This window comes from Schistocerca nitens, chromosome 2 (genome assembly GCF_023898315.1).
Source record: "Schistocerca nitens isolate TAMUIC-IGC-003100 chromosome 2, iqSchNite1.1, whole genome shotgun sequence".
Taxonomy (NCBI): domain Eukaryota; kingdom Metazoa; phylum Arthropoda; class Insecta; order Orthoptera; family Acrididae; genus Schistocerca; species Schistocerca nitens.
Genome location: NC_064615.1, coordinates 437444380 through 437462914, shown reverse-complemented (window position 1 = coordinate 437462914; position 18535 = coordinate 437444380).

Genomic DNA, 18535 nt, shown 5'->3' with positions numbered 1-18535 from the left:
TAACGATTTCTATGTTCTTAGTTATGATTTACAATTGAAGCAATAACTGAAAAAAGAGTATCATTTTAAAAATATTATTGCTTTATCAACCTTCAAAATAAACAGTGATTTACATCAGGGTAACAGGATTCTCGAAAGCAAAACAGCAATCTGCTGAGAGTGTAATTCTTACTTTGCGCTGAGCAGTTGTCTGAGAATAGACGAAACTCGGTGTATTCTTGTGGTATACTCAAGGAAGCACTCATTGTATCACAAATTATCGGTAAACACTACTGCCAAAATATAATACATTGGATGTTTAGTTTTGTGAACAACAGCGACAAAAATTAATAATAGTCGAAACAATTGCAACACATTGTTTTCTTGTGAACACTGCTGGTAACGCCATCTATAGTTACGAGTAGAAAGTATTAACTGATAAGCAGCAGCGTCAGTGCTGTTATCGAAGCTGTATTTTTAAAGGATATGAGTCATGACTGAAGCCTGTTTACTTTTGAAACCTCATGGGTCATTGAGTGATGCCCTTATAAAAGCGACTTTATTTTCAGACTTCTGCAGAATGTCGGGTAAGTACCCCTTTAACGTCAGTTCTAGTAGCTACTAATATAGTATCTAAAGAAACATGAAACTCAAAATCAGTAAATTACGAAATGATGACCTTTTAAAAATGTTCGATCCATTTATAAAGTTACCTCCTTACTGAAAGTGGGCGGCCGGTGTGGCCGAGCGGTTCTAGGCGCTTCAGTCAGGAACAAGGCGACCGCTACGGTCGAAGGTTCGAATCCTGCCTCGGGCATGGATGTGTGTGAAATCCTTAGGTTAGTTAGCTTTAAGTAGTTCTAAGTTCTAGGGGACTGATGATCACAGATGTTAAGTCCCATAGTGCTCAGAGCCATTTGAACCATTTTTACTGAAAGTGACACACCACTGGAGAAACGCCCACACACGAGAGCAGGCGCATAGCAAGTGGCGAAATGAGGATTGCAAGTGAGTGATATTTGTAGTAACCATTGCTGAAAACATTTCAGTTTGGAAACTGAGGCTTTACACATCTTTGAGGGTATCATTCCCACTGCAACAATTGCTATCCTCACGATTTCAAAGAAAAATCCATGTCTGTGGTGTTACTCACGTTGTTTGTAATCATATTTGTAACAAATCTCCTGCTGTCGGTCATTTGTTTATCTCTTCTTTACTAACGTACATCAGCTCTCTGAGTTGTGCCCCCTAATAGGTGCTGTTATACGTATGAAGGAAATGTAACCATATTCTATATTAATCACTTTCTGTTTGGTATTTCCGTCATAGTATAACACTTCCATTTGTACAACCGTACACAGAAAAACTGTTGTATAACTTATATATTTCTTATGATGGTTGAAACATTATAGGACTTGTTATGCTAACATGTGTTCTCAATTTTTCTTATATCTACAAGAAACATGTACGTTACAAAGTTATTTTAAATTTATTGAATTGTTTAACTTTTAGTACAAGTTCCTAATCTTTCCATTCTACTATTTTTCGAAAATTTTTCCCGTCATCTCCTCTTTCCTTTCTGTTGTTCTTACTCTCACATTAACGAAGTTATTAATTTGATGTTTTGTCTTGCACTCATTGGAGAATTAGATTGATAGGGGAATATATCTATTAACAAACATGCTCAAGATATCAGGCTCACGGATAGTTTGCATTTGTGGTTAATGTAGTTGTGTGATCCATATTTTAAAGGTACCTCAACCTTCGAACTTCGTAGTTTTATTAGATAGACATTTTTGTTTCACGCAGTGAATCATCCACTATCACGTATCAGGGAATTAGAAGAAACAATTGAAAGGTTTGGACTCATTGTTTCATCAAAAACTTTTCGACCGTATTTCCGTTAGCGTGCACAACCGTATCGCGCAGTTGTGACTCAGAGTCCCAGAAAAGGCATCACATATGTACAGCGTCGTTAATTAAAATCCGACAAGATAAATGGAGTTAAGAAACATCGTAATGTCGAAGTGTAAGTATTTTTTACTTTTAATCTAATTTGTGCTACTACACTCCTGGAAATTGAAATAAGAACACCGTGAATTCATTGTCCCAGCAAGGGGAAACTTTATTGACACATTCCTGGGGTCAGATACATCACATGATCACACTGACAGAACCACAGGCACATAGACACAGGCAACAGAGCATGCACAATGTCGGCACTAGTACAGTGTATATCCACCTTTCGCAGCAATGCAGGCTGCTATTCTCCCATGGAGACGATCGTAGAGATGCTGGATGTAGTCCTGTGGAACGGCTTGCCATGCCATTTCCACCTGGCGCCTCAGTTGGACCAGCGTTCGTGCTGGACGTGCAGACCGCGTGAGACGACGCTTCATCCAGTCCCAAACATGCTCAATGGGGGACAGATCCGGAGATCTTGCTGGCCAGGGTAGTTGACTTACACCTTCTAGAGCACGTTGGGTGGCACGGGATACATGCGGACGTGCATTGTCCTGTTGGAACAGCAAGTTCCCTTGCCGGTCTAGGAATGGTAGAACGATGGGTTCGATGACGGTTTGGATGTACCGTGCACTATTCAGTGTCCCCTCGACGATCACCAGTGGTGTACGGCCAGTGTAGGAGATCGCTCCCCACACCATGATGCCGGGTGTTGGCCCTGTGTGCCTCGGTCGTATGCAGTCCTGATTGTAGCGCTCACCTGCACGGCGCCAAACACGCATACGACCATCATTGGCACCAAGGCAGAAGCGACTCTCATCGCTGAAGACGACACGTCTCCATTCGTCCCTCCATTCACGCCTGTCGCGACACCACTGGAGGCGGGCTGCACGATGTTGGGGCGTGAGCGGAAGACGACCTAACGGTGTGCGGGACCGTAGCCCAGCTTCATGGAGACGGTTGCGAATGGTCCTCGCCGATACCCCAGGAGCAACAGTGTCCCTAATTTGCCGGGAAGTGGCGGTGCGGTCCCCTACGACACTGCGTAGGATCCTACGGTCTTGGCGTGCATCCGTGCGTCGCTGCGGTCCAGTCCCAGGTCGACGGGCACGTGCACCTTCCGCCGACCACTGGCGACAACATCGATGTACTGTGGAGACCTCACGCCCCACGTGTTGAGCAATTCGGCGGTACGTCCACCCGGCCTCCCGCATGCCCACTATACGCCCTCGCTCAAAGTCCGTCAACTGCACATACGGTTCACGTCCACGCTGTCGCGGCATGCTACCAGTGTTAAAGACTGCGATGGAGCTCCGTATGCCACGGCAAACTGGCTGACACTGACGGCGGCGGTGCAGAAATGCTGCGCAGCTAGCGCCATTCGACGGCCAACACCGCGGTTCCTGGTGTGTCCGCTGTGCCGTGCGTGTGATCATTGCTTGTACAGCCCTCTCGCAGTGTCCGGAGCAAGTATGGTGGGTCTGACACACCGGTGTCAATGTGTTCTTTTTTCCATTTCCAGGAGTGTATATAAAGACAAGTCGTAGTTTAATGTTATTACCAACGATTCCGAAATGTACTTTACCGATTTCCTTCATATTTTTACTCTACACTGTAATGAACATTCGGGTGGAAGCAGGAACCGATCTCGGAACATACTTGACCCCGATTGACTTCAAATTTTTCACGATGCTGAAACTAAACTTGGATGGACATATGCTATAGATTTCTTTTTGAAACAACAGTGTATATGTTTTGTGTCAAAATCCACTGTGAGAAATAAAATGGTATGCTGTCCTGTGAAAATTACCAGTTCGTTATCTTTCTTGCAGTCAGTTTCAACTACGATAGTAAAGCATGTAAACAATTAGACATATTGTTTCTCACTTATATGTTCTTATTCCTCATAAATATTGAAGTTCAAAGAAAAATTATGTACAGAACGACTTGTTGTTTGTTTCATCTCTTGCTGTCAGTTTCAAGGAAAACAAGAAACCTATGTATAGCTTATCGGCTTATGATTAGAATACTCCCATGGACTCTGAATCCTGCGAAACTAATCCTACGCATTCTCAGATTAAAGCCACGCAGAACACTGACACTGAAGCTACTATTTGATAGATACAGCAGCCGGAGATGTCCCTCTCGTACCCCGTATACCAACGATGGCAGGTGATTTACCCATTCGTCTTAAGCTACTTCAGTGCCCAAGGAAAATATCGTTTGCAGTAACAATAAACAAGGCTCATGGTCAGAGAGAGGCGAAAGAGGACAGAGAGGGGGATGAGAAGAGGGTCATTTAGAAGTATTGAAGGAGATGCTCAGACATAGGAAGTGGAGGAGGAGGAAATGAGGAGAGTGTAGCGGAAGTTGGAGATGGGCAATGAGAAAGAACGTGTTTAACAACCTAGAAGAACTGCATTGCATTGCATAGTAGGTTATAATTCACTTAATTTTAGTTATCCTTGTGAGGATGCCCCAACATGTTTGTAATCGTACTTCAGGTCGCTAGATATGCAAGTGGGGTTAGGCACATGTTTTTACCTCACAGCCTGCCAGAGCCCTGCCAGATCTGAGGGAAAGAAGTTCCTCGTTTGTTGTCAATTGGGTTATCTAGCCACCAGTGGCACGGAGAGTGTCTGCAATAAATTAAATCTGCATGTAAAGGACAGACACCACGCATTCATATAAATGATTCGCATAGATGGGGAATGGGTCCGCCTTCTTCAATGTGAGTGCACCAATACATCAGACCTCCTGTTGGAATCTGAGTAGCGACCATGAAGGAAATGGACAGGAGCTGCGGACATGTGGCAATCGGTGGAAATGTGCGTCGGCCATGAGACGTGGTGAGATAGTCCGCGCGGTTGAGTTAACGCAGTGTCTCGGATCGCACAGTGGTTAATGCACCTGCCTAGTAAGCAGGCGATCCCGGATTCGAATCCAGGTCTGGTACATATTTTCACTCGACACCATATTATTCCGTTTGTTCCTAGAAACTCCAAATTAATTTTGTTCAGTTTTTACGTAATATTGGACCAAAAAATCTATCAGTGTCCACACCGTTCATTATCGTCGAATTCAGCATAATTTTACTACTTTGTTAATAGGTAAGCCGTTATTTTTCCTACGAAATCATTAATTACATCCATAAAATCACAATCCCTTGTGTGTTATGTGGTGTCACCGCCAGACACCACACTTGCTAGGTGGTAGCCTTTAAATCGGCCGCGGTCCGCTAGTATACGTCGGACCCGCGTGTCGCCACTGTCAGTGATTGCAGACCGAGCGCCGCCACACGGCAGGTCTAGAGAGACGTCCTAGCACTCGCCCCAGTTGTACAGACGACTTTGCTAGGAAAGGTTCACTGACAAACTACGCTCTCATTTGCCGAGACGATAGTTAGCATAGCCTTCAGCTACGTCATTTGCTACGACCTAGCAAGGCGCCATTACCAGTTTATATTGAGATTGTAAATCCTGTATCATCAAGAGCGATGCTCTCCAATTATGGATTAAAGTTAAGTATTACACCAAATGCATCCGTTTTTCTAAGTTCTCAAATACTTGTCCTGTTCCAGACCTCACGCCAGTCTGCGTGAGCTTAAACGCGTGCATTTCGGCCTCCTCTAGCAACACGGTGTTGGCTCTTCTGCCAATACATCATGTTATCTCAAGATTATTGCTAAGAATGCTAAGAATTGCTAAGAATTGTACTTTCCCGTTATGCACATATGTGAAAATTGAGTCACTGAAACTGGAATTACATGCAAGACAAAAGTTTCTGAATATTTTCACTATATTAATTACTCTGTGTAACATATATTTTGAAATACCTTCAATGCGGCAGTAACAGATAAGAGTCCAAAAGTGTAAACTTCTTTCTTTCAGCCAATATTTGTTTACTGTTTGAGGAATGTTCAAACTAAGTTTGAGTCAGTGTCAGTGAAATGTTTCATATTTTTGGCAACAATATTACATACTTTTTATGATGCTTACGTGACAGCCTCTTTTGCTAATGACATAAAGTTTTGTTGGTGACAAATTGTTAAACTTAGATGAGCTATCTTTTTTCCTTTCTTTCAATATAATCTAAATAAAAATCTACTATAAATGAATTATGCTTACGTGTGAAGTGGTGAAATAAACTGTATCTCATCATTCCAACAGCCGTATCCCATCATATTAAGCAAATAGCAGAACCTTATTCGTGTCATAAAACAAAATTATTCTTCCCATTTCTCTCGGACCTTCCCATTTTCTTCCCTTCTCATCCGCTTGGCAACTACTTGTCACGGTATGTAAGGAATGTGTTTTTTTTTTAAATTCTAATAAGGAAAATCACAATTCGAACGAATACATACACACCTGTAACGCGAAGAAAGCTGGGGAGCACCGAAACTTAGAGCGTGACTGACACTGACGGACATCACCAAACTGATGGTGAGGATAATCGGGGCGTCCACGGGGACTGTGCGCCCCCATTCTTGGCATGTTCTTCGCCCACTTTTCCATAGGTGCGTTTGTAAAACCAACTAGTTTCTGTAGTGTTAGTTGGAAGTCAAGTCCTGTCCGTGAGACTACTCTTGCAATGTTAAGAACTCCCGTCGTACGAAAAATGAGAAACGGAACCTAACAAACTGTTTAGTTCTTCGTAAATCTGATACTAGGTTCCGAGTAACAATTATACAATAGATAAAGCTAGCATTGCGGCTTCACTATTTAGATTACATTATATAAGATGAACGGTTAATGCAAGATCCGAGAAATGCAGGACTAAATGAATGTAAGAATTAATGTATATTTTAGCATATTGTCAGACACTGTAATGATGTTGCATTAATTTGTTATGAAAGCGGTGCTGATATTCAAGACCATAAAAGTGGGTTAAAAGCTGTGAGCCATCTGAGGAAGTTAACCTTGCATTACTGAGCAACTGTTTCACCAGGTATCCAGCCTAGCTTACCAAATTCCCAACCAGACTAACATTAATTATAGTCTTTTAATAGTCATACGACAAACGGTGATATATATATATATATATATATATATATATATATATATATATATATATATATAATTTCATGACGGACAGGATTGCACTACGAACGTAATTTCTTTGGGTGAAAATTGAATCGGTTGGTTGTGGTTAATTTCCTCTTGCATATGTTTCAACGTTCTTCGTGTGTTATTTTATGAATGCAGTGTTGTATGCAGTCTCTCAATCTTGGCTCCATATTTGATGTGTTCCGTAAGATTACAAACTCACATTTTCACAATCCTAAATAAGGCACCAGTTTAGCTATGAATCAAGTTTAATATGCTGAAATTTCAATCATCAATGTTAAAATAAATTTCCAAATATATACTGATTTATTTCTTTTCATTTAAATTCCCATATATATATATATATATATATATATATATATCTTTTCATTTAAATTCCCTTATATATATATATATATATATATATATATATATATATATATATATATATAAGGGAATTTATTTTAACATTGATGATTGAAATTTCAGCATATTAAACTTGATTCATGGCTAAACTGATGCCTTATTTAGGATTGTGAAAATGTGAGTTTGTAATCTTACGGAACACATCAAATATGGAGCCAAGATTGGGAGACTGCATACAACACTGCATTCATAAAATAACACACGAAGAACGTTGAAACATATGCAAGAGGAAATTAACCACAACCAACCGATTCAATTTTCACCCAAAGAAATTACGTTCGTAGCGCAATCTTGTCCGTCATGAAATTACCACACACTGGTACATTAAATTCATACTAACTCTCCGTGAAATCTTCCCGAAAAGAATAGCTGAAGGCTACTTTGATGCTTACACCACATGCTTCACGTGGTCAACTTGATTTACACAAAGAGTGTAGCTCCACAATAATTTTGATAATTAAAATAAAGTATATCGAAAAGCAATTTAAAAAAGAAAGACCTCGAACTGGTTACTATCGTCTTACTATTAACCTGATGGGTCAAACAATTGTATAATCACGTGGTACTGGTCTCACAAAGTACACCTCACGTGGGTTGAACATAAAGAAAACTTGCTATATTGAAAAATATTGTCAAGACGAGACGTTATAATCTCACCGACATTCGCATTTAAGATTGATGATCTTAGTTAGAGTTACTGATCAACACGTGGTTCCACTTTACTCATAAAGTAGTGACAAAGCAACTACCGGAAGATATTCTGAACTGTGACTCGAATTACACTGCGTTGCAATTTAAGATAACATTAGATATTTTAGAACTAAACCTGGAATAAACGTGATGAAATTTTCATTTAGGCTGAACTTAAGAAATCCATTGTCCTACGGACTTAGCAGACAAGCGCTTAGCCGGAGATCTTACCACTTCAGACGCTCGCCGCGGACAGACTGACCTGCGCTCCTACCGAGCGTGCTTCCCAAATACAAACGGAAGTGGCCAGAGAGGCAGCTTCCTATACCAACATGACAAGGGACGGACAGGACCATACTAAGCATAGAAACCTCTCTGCTTTTAGAAAGCGTAGCTACCTGTTCCGATGTTGGTCCTACTGTTCTCTAGCAGACAGGCTTGTTTGCTACCATCCAGCATGCAACTACAAATACATTTGCTCATTCATCCTCTCACACAGAAGGGAAGGGGGACGACAGTGTCTTATCATATCAGTATATAAAAGAAAGCGGATGTAGGTTCTGTATGAGACTGTGTGATATCAATTACATATATGAATTACATATAAAATGAGCTTTAAAGTGTAGTAGTGTGACAGATCGTTCTTGTTTATGTGTAAAAGTAACACGTTCCACTGCTCAGTCTCCTCTCAGATAGTCAGAAACACCACAGTAAAATTAGAAGAGGAATTTATGCCGTAAATGACAACAGATTTAAGAAATTAACATTAAAGGAATCCAACTGAGACCTTTCAACACATAAAAAAAAAGCGAAAGTACGTTTCGTAACATGTGAACGTATTTTAAGTTAAATAAAGACAGAAAAGAAGGAATAAAAAAGGTAACAACATAAATGCTGAATTTAAATTTGACAGTACGGCAACAAACAGTAATAGGTGGAGCTCAGTGGAAAATACTGATGACGTGCCCATAATCCCCAGGACGTTGGGGCCGAAGGTATTACAAATGAAAATGACAAAATGGCGAGGAGCCCCTCTGTTCCTGTGTCCTTCATATCTGAATTACTACGTAAAAACAGTTACAGTTTCGCTCTAGAACCTGGCTTTTTATTTTCTGAAATTACGGAGAGTTGTTAAGAATAAAAGCATTGTGACATATATCTTTGACTATCTTGTCCGTATTTGCGCTTATTCGCTTCAACGCAAACCTCATTGCCTCTTCTAAATACGGAAGTTTTGATTATCGTGTGAGAGAATTTTCTGATTACAGTGTGACTGAAATTACTTTGCATATCCAGCCGAAGAAAGGGACGCAGTGCGTTGTCACCTGTCGCAGCACACCAGCCGCTGCAACAGGGCGCAGGTCGGCCAGACGTCGACTGACTGCGAGATTTAATTGGTCCAGGTAATACGTAAGCTTAACTTTTAAATGCAAATAATTTTAACAGAGTTACAGTTGCAATATGCTCGTTAAGTAAACTTCTCCGTCCATGCTAAGCCATATAAGAAAATCTGAAATTAAACCTGGACCTCACAGATCTTTCGTTATGTGATTTGAGGAGCGCTCGCAAGTTCCGCTAGTTCCTAATGTTATTGATAGTTTATTCTATGCTGGATAAGTGAAGAGTTGGCCAACAGCGCCAAAGCACTGATCGTTACGTGTCGCACTGCTCGGAACGCTGTGTGCTGACTGTGGCCTATTTCAGACAGCTGCCAACGCCAGCGATTTAACAGCCGTGATACTACACTTGCATGGTGAAGTGTTGACGGTTTTACTATGTGTGCGAACGATTTTTACTAATATAAGTACGGTATTTGTACTTATATTTAAATTCGTTACTGAAAATGACACATATGACAAAATTCTGACAAAAGATTTAAATGTCAGTTTTTTTTTCTTTTCACTGCATTGAATTATAACAGCGTTAAATAATTTTATTTTCATTGCCACAACGAAGTTTCGCATTTCAAGATAGTCGTCTCTGTAATGCGCATTCACGAATCCGTGTTACTCCAGCGACACAATTCTACCATAGAAGCTGATTTGTACGAGCGAAGCACCTCCGTCATTTGTGAGCACTATTATACACACTACAAAACATTCCCACTCTCGCATCCTCTAAACACGTAGGACTCGCGCCATTTACCCCTTTACCCACGAGGTAAGCAGCCATCATTACTAAGGTAATGACCGAATTCACCGACGTCAATTAAAGTTAATGATATGGTGAAAGAAACCTCTGAGAGAGTGTTAAGTCGCAAATACAATCTTTAGTAAGGCTCATTTGAAAGTGCCTCGTCAATTATGACAGAAAATATTAGCTACTAATGACTCACAACGTATGTCAGGAGGGCGACAGAAAATGAGTGTCCGGGAGGCGCCGATATCAATCTTCTTTGGGATGTATGTATTACACGTCACAAAATCGACATCGTCGACATTCAAGAAACGTTCAAAACAAACCATTACCCTGCATCACGATCAACTGCATGAAAAATGGCGCGCCACAGTGATCACAGAGGTTCGCACCATCAAGATGGAAGTCGAACTCCTTCGGAGTTGCAAACCGTGCAGAACGTTCAACCAGTCATCCACTCTTGGTTGATTGATTTAGGGGAAGGGACGATACAGCGAGGTCATCGATCCCATCTGCTTAGGGAAGATGGGGAAGGAAGTCGGCCGCGCCCTTTCAAAGGAACCATCCTTGAATTTGTCTGAAGCAATTTAGGGAAATGACAGGAAAACCATATCAGGATGGCTGGACGCGGATTTGAATCGTCGTCCTCCAAAATCCGAATTCGAGTCCAGTGTGCTAACGATTGCGCCACCTTGTTCGGTAATCATATTGGTGTAACAGGGTGGTGAAAACTGATGGAATGTGATGGCATGCAACCGAATGCGAAAGAGTCTGTAGTGAAGCTTATCGAGGAACTGACTATTCTTTAAAGCACTGCGGCAGATAGTGCGATAATATCTTTTATAGGCAAATAAAATGCAAAACCCAAGAGGCTGAATTTGTCCAGTGGTTCCATGTGGTCTGAACTACAATGTCGCACACTTTTCAGAAGGGATAGTTTGCTCTAAAGGAGTATGATTTTTGTACACCGAACAGGAATCAAAAGCGAGTTACTACCATCTGTTGGCCAAAACCAGTGCTCATACCATAGTTGTAGTTCTCTTACACCCATTTTCCCACTATTGCTTACCGTGACATAAATATTTCCTACTGGCTTTGCAAGACCACGCACACGAGACAGAATTGTAGAGGGCAGAAAACCTCAAACTTGTAGCAGCGTAATAAATAACTGACCAGTTTTTTTTTCAAAATTTCGTTATCTTATGTGTTCCAATTCTGTAGCACTATTTGAAGTTATGCAACCATACACTGCTTCACTTGAAATCACTGTAATCTATGTCGTGCAGAATATGGTGTGCATAACGTAGTAGGTCACTATATTGTACATAATATAAACTGCATCGAGCATCCTTGAACCACACCAACATCAGTTTTTGTAACAACTGGGCCATGTCCTTCCTTGAATATCCCTAGTTCTTATACGCTGCACGTTCATATTGCTGAGAACATATCTGAAATCTGTTGATGATCGTTTTTCAATATGCTGCGGATGATCTGCCACGTACGTAACTATGTTTAACACCCGCTCCTTGGGCAATGATTGTCCGTTACTACGTTTCATTGGAGATGAATTTGTGGCTGCCTGTCCGATAACGGTGATGAACTACATGGCTCGACACATGTATCAACATCTTTATCACTTGTTATGTACGTATCGTCGTCATTGTACTACTCATGTAGTCGTATATTGTCCGCGCAGTCGAGGGTATACGGCACCACTGTCCACTGACTCATCTTCCAAAAACGCAAATATTTCACCTGCCACTTCTTTCATGCTCTGTTTAATTTCTTGGGTTTCTTTCTGACGATATGTCAACTTCGGTAACTTTTGTAGTAGACATAATGCAACTGCCCTGGTTTGTATCTACATCACTAGCACTGTAGCACTGTTGTGAGTTATTGGTCGACTAAGAAGTTCAACTACTCTCCGTAGCCTCATGCTGTGCTCACCAGTGGATACATCCAGTCCTTCCACCCTCTTGCCATTAGCAGCCAATATTGTGGTTGCATGGCCTTTAGCGACCTTGCGCTCAAGAGGTTCCTTGTTAGAAGAGTTACTGTCTCTATAAGTATTTTTGTTGGTCACTGAGCAAGAATATTACTCTGTTAATCTTAGTTGGCTCTTTGGATCTGAATGTTAGTTGCTAGCTGCTTGTTATTTCCAGATATATCTGAGAACCGCCGCCCGCACGAATGCTTGATTCGGGCTGACGTTCGGCGACCAGTGTTGCAGGAGAAGGCAGAGATTAGAACACATGCAACAAATAATTGATAACGTTAGGTGTGGGGTGCTGAGATGAAGAAATTGACACAAGGAAATGGTGGCAGCCTACATCATACCATTTAGCAAAGAAATTCGCCGAACTGTAGCGTAAATTGAGAAGTTAAACGTTGTTACTCAGAATAGATTGAAAAATCATGCAGCCTGTTGCAAAACAAAGGTTTACTATGCCTTGACCATGGTTTCAATATTAGGAAAATATCTTCTTCAGAAGTATTGGCCTCGCTTATCATACCACATGGAGCAATAGGTGTCACTAACTAAAATATTTGCGTTAGTTACATGTACCTTATGTCAGAGACTAAGGCCAACTGCTCTATTGTTGGCCTTAGCCTCTGACATGAGGTACATGTAACTTATGCAGATAGTTTATCTTGTAACGCCTATTGCATCATGTGATGTAATAAGTGAGGCCCATACTTCCGAAGAAGATAGTTTTTGCAAATATAGAAACCATGGTCAGGGTATCGTAAACTTTTATTTGCAACACGTTGGCTGATTTTTTTATCTATTCTAATTTATTTCATTTTCGCTACCACTTTCGGCAATTCAATATGCCATTATCAATACTGGCATGCTGGGGCCATCTTTTTCTGTATGTCGTGAATTCTCAAAAGCTACAACTTCGGTGAGTTAACTTCCTGAGAATTCACGACATTCAGAAGCAGATCGTCCGAGTAGGCCAATATCGATGATTTTTGAGAGGTACATGTGGTGCCTGAAGGTAGCATATTTAATTGCCGAAACGTACTGAAAATAAAATAAATTAACTTCTCAATTTTCACTACTGTTTGGCGAATTTCTTTGTTAAATATTTGACCAGCAGCGGTCTCACGTCCACAATGAATCAGCAGAGACTGCATCTGAGCAGTCTGTTAATTGTTCTCCTCAATTCAGTCTGCGACGCTCCTGCAGAATTAGTTTGACTTTTCGGTCGTTGTGTGCCAAAACACATTTTGAACTTTCAAATTGTAACTAGGTCAAAACCACACATGAAATAACAATTTCATCTCGAAGTCGTTATAGTTCCACGTATGGTTAGAATGTCTCTCTCTGGTGATCGCATACTGGAATTTTTCAGGCCTAACCACATACCTGCATAAACTATTCTGGGCTGTCAAGTCGAGACATTTGTGCTATTATGAGGAAGAAGATGTGGGCACTTCAATATCTGTCGCACTCAGACGCTTAGAAAAACTGCTCAGATGATTAGGCACCTATTTCTCTGTGAAGTTTGTGTAAGTATGGAAAGGCTTATCCACATCACGATTGCTCATTTGGCAAAATGGAAACGCCGAATTGTTATGGGAATGAGACTTCCACTATCTATCATTTTAATTTGAAGTACAGCGAAATTGATACTATTATTCAATAACGTAAAAGTTACTCATACATTGCTTCACTATAGCAGGCTCCAACACTGTCAATGTAGGTGGTAATCTTATAAGACAATACTTCCCTGAAAGGTAACGCGTATAAATTTAGACGTGGCTACGTCCCAGGTTACAAACTGTATCAGATTATCAAACAATGCCAGGAGAACATCAAGGAATGCAGAAAACTTCAGTATCATATGTGAAAGACACTGTTAGACCACCAAAAGCTGGCATTAACGAATACTTTATTTTGCTGGAACTAGTTTCGACTATGCGACATCATTTGACAGAGGTGTACTGTCACAGTCAGCAAATCACAACCTTATGATGAATCGTGATATACTTGTTCAAATGCTAAAATGCTGTATAAGACTCAACAGAAGATAACTGCCACCTTTCTTCCTTCCTTTCTTTCTTTCTTCCATCTCAGAGTAGCACTTGCAACCTACGTCCTCAGTTATTTCCTGGATGTATTTCAATCCCTGTCTTCCTCTACAGTTCTCACCCTGTACAACACACTCTTGTACCATGCACGTTATTCCTTGATGACTTAACAGATATCCCATCACCCCGTTCATTCTTCACGTCAGTGTTTTCCATATATTCCTTTCCTCGCCGACTCTACAGAGAACTCACATTGTCTGTCTACCATATCTTCGAGATTCGTCTGCAGCACCACGTCTCAAATGCTTCAATTCTCTTCTGTTCCGGTTTCTCCACAGTCAAGCTTTCAATGTGCTCTAGACGTACATTCTCAGAAATAACTTCCTCAGTTTAAGGTCCATAGTTGGTACCAGTACAATTCTCTTGAACAATAATGGCCTTTTTTTCGGGTGTTAGTCAGGATTTTTCCTCCTTGATCCGTGTGTTACGGGCAATTTTGTTGCTTAGGTAGCTTAACTTCACCTATTTCACTATCACCAGTTCTGATGTGATGTTTTTCGCTGATCTCATTTTTACTATTTCTCATTACCTTCATCTTTCTTCGATTTACAATCCCTGTTCTGTACTCTTTGGTGATTCATTCCCATCTTCACTATCACTTAGAATAGCAGTGTTAACAGCGAATCTTCTTGTTTATATACTTTCACCATGAATTTTAATTTGACTCATGAACCTTTCTTTCTGTTACGCAATTGCTTCTTTGATGTACAGATTGAACAGTAGGGGGAAAGACTACATCCCTGCCTTACACCCTTTTTAATCCGACCACTATGTTCTTGCTCTTACACTCTTATTGTTCCCTCTTGGTTCTTCTACATGTTGTACATTACCTGTCTTTCCCTATAGCTTACACGTATTGCTCTCTGAATTTCGAACGTCTTGCACCTTTTGACATTATCGAATGTTTTTTTCCAGGTCGAAAAATCCCATGAACATATCTGCGACTTTCTTCAGTCATGCTTCCATTATCAACCGAAACGTCGGAAATGCCTCTCTGGTGCCGTTACCTTTCCGAAGACCAAACTGATCGACATCTTAGTGATTTTTAATTTTCTTTTCCATTTTCCCGAATATTATTCTGGCCAGATGCGTGAAAACATGAACTCTTAAGCTGATTGTGTGATAATTCTCGCACTTGTCGGCTCTTGATATCTTCGGAATTATATGGATAATATTTTTATGAGAGCCTGATGGTATATCGCCTGTCTCATACATTCTACAAAACAACGTGAACAGTTAATGTGTTGCCACTTCCCATCAATGATTTTAGTATTTCCGATGAAATGCTGTCTATCCCTCCTGGCTTATTTGATCTTAAGTCCTCCAGAGCTCTTTTAAATTCTCATTCCGATCTGGGTCCCCTACAGCATTCCTGTCTTCTTCTATCACTTCATCAGACAAGTCCTCCCCACATAGATTGCTTCCACGTACTATTTCCATCTATCTGCTCTCTCTCCCCTGCATTTAATAGTGAAATTTCCAGTAAACTTTCAATTTTATTGCTCTGTCTTTTAATTTCACCGAAGACTGTTTTGACTTTTTTACATGCAGAGTCAGTCCTTCTGAGAATCGTTTCTTTTTCGACATCTTCAAATTTTTCACGCAATCGTTTCGCCTTAGCTTCCCTGCACTCCCTATTTATTTTATTCCTCAGTGAGTTGTAGTTCCGTATTCTGGAACTTCTCTCAACATTTTTGTATTTCCTTCTTTCGTCTATCGACTGCAGTATCGGTTCTATTACCCTTGGTTTCTTCGCAGCTACCTCCATCTACATATGTACCCCTACGTGACAGGAATCAAATATTCTCGGTTTCAACTAACTAGGTGTTTTGTATCGCAGTATCCTTGACTTTTTTAATACATATTTCTAACCATGCATTTAAATTGTTACGATTTTAATACATATTAGTAACCATGCACTAAAATTGTTACGACACAGAAATTTTAATGTTTTTCACGGACAGGGCTGCAAGAGTATAAAATATGGCACCTAGTGACATATGAATACAAGTATATCGCCGATTCTTTAAAGTATCGATCTCTCATTTATAAAACAGCTTCAAGTGTCTGATTATTTTACTGACTGTTAATGAGTTAAATATTTGACGTTAAGTATGTGAGGGAGGAAAAAATTTAGAAAAAGTTTCAAACTATGCTTAACATTTGTTGGAAGTCGCTGTGCTATCATTATGAAAGACTGGATGACTAAATTCTGAGTGATTTGCTCTTCATTTTAAGCGACAGCAAGTTTTTCAAGCATATCAGTGCTCCAGAATTACGTACAATACGATATAATTTTCCACGTACATTAATTGGTTAATGTGGATACTGTCATTCAGTGGCATATGGGATACTGTCTTCAAACTGTGATGGATATAGAGTAGCAAGTGAAATGGCAATAAATTAAAATGTCATGAAGGATTCTGAAGTCTGATTGCCTGACAGCGAGAAACAACGAGAAACGATTTTCCTTTCATCATTTTGCGGAGGTTGACAGCGACAGAAGCGAAGGGTTTGATTTTACATGTAAAGTTTGTTGAAAGTCTCTTGTTGTCAAATATAGGACGAATATATTCCGGGTAACTACTCACTGTCATTTACGCTGCCTCAACACGGTCTGTTTTTAACAGTATAACTTGACTTATTGTTTTAAGCTTTTAACGTAAGATTACGTATTTTAATGAGTACACTATTACAGCATTACGTGTAAATTGAAGATGGAGGGGGGACGGTGAGAAAGGAAAGAAAAATTAAAGGAAAGGAGTGCTGATGTCAGCTGCATCGAGACATTACAAAAGTCAAAACCAATTGCCGCATGTATGAAACGTACCCCCCTCCCCCCCATGAACCATGGACCTTGCCGTTGGTGGGGAGGCTTGCGTGCCTCAACGATACAGATAGCCGTACTGTAGGTGCAACCACAACGGAGGGGTATCTGTTGAGAGGCCAGACAAACATGTGGTTCCTGAAGAGGGGCAGCAGCCTTTTCAGTAGTTGCAGGGGCAACAGTCTGGATGATTGACTGATCTGGCCTTGTAACATTAACCAAAATGGCCTTGCTGTTCTGGTACTGCGAACGGCTGAAAGCAAGGGGAAACTACAGCCGTAATTTTTCACGAGGGCATGCAGTTTTACTGTATGATTAAATGATGATGGCGCCCTCGTGGGTAAAATATTCCGGACGTAACATAGTCCCCGATTCGGATCTCCGGGCGGGGACTACTCAAGAGGACGTCGTTATCAGGAGAAAGAAAACTGGCGTTCTACGGATCGGAGCGTGGAATGTCAGATCCCTTAACCGGGCAGGTAGATTAGAAAATTTAAAAAGGGAACTGGATAGGTTAAAGTTAGATAGTGTGGGAATTAGTGAAGTCCGGTGGCAGGAAGAACAAGACTTTTGGTCAGGTAAATACAGGGTTATAAATACAAAATCAAACAGGGGTAATGCAGGAGTAGGTTTAATAATGAATAAAAAAATAGGAGTGCCACTAAGCTACTACAATTAACATAGTGAACGCATTATTGTGGCCAAGATTGATACGAAGCCCACGCCTACTACAGTAGTGCAAGTTTATATGCCAACTAGCTCTGCAGATGACGAAGAAATTGATGAAATGTATGATGAGATACAAGAAAATATTCAGGTAGTGAAGGAAGACGAATATTTAATAGTCATGGGTGACTGGAATTCAAGAGTAGGAAAAGGGAGAGAAGGAAACATTGTAGGTGAATATGGATTGGGGCTAAGAAATAAAAGAGGAAGCCGCCTGGTAGAATTTTGCACAGAGCACAACAAAATCATAGCTAACACTTGGTTCAAGAATCATAAATGAAGGCTGTATACATGGAAGAAGCCTGGAGATACTGACAGGTTTCAGATACATTATATAATGGTAAGACAGAGATTTAGGAACCAGGTTTTAAATTGTAAGACATTCCCAGTGGCAGATGTGGACTCTGACCACAATCTATTGGTTATGAACTGTGGATTAAAACTGAAGAAACTGCAAAAAGGTGGCAATTTAAGGAGATAAACTGACTAAACCAGAGGTTGTACAGAGTTTCAGGGAGAGCGTAAGGGAACAATTGACAGGAATGGGGGAAAGGAATACAGTAGAAGAAGAAAGGGGAGGTCTGAGGGATGAAGTAGTGAAGGCAGCAGAGGATCAAATAGGTAAAAAGACGAGGGCTAGTAG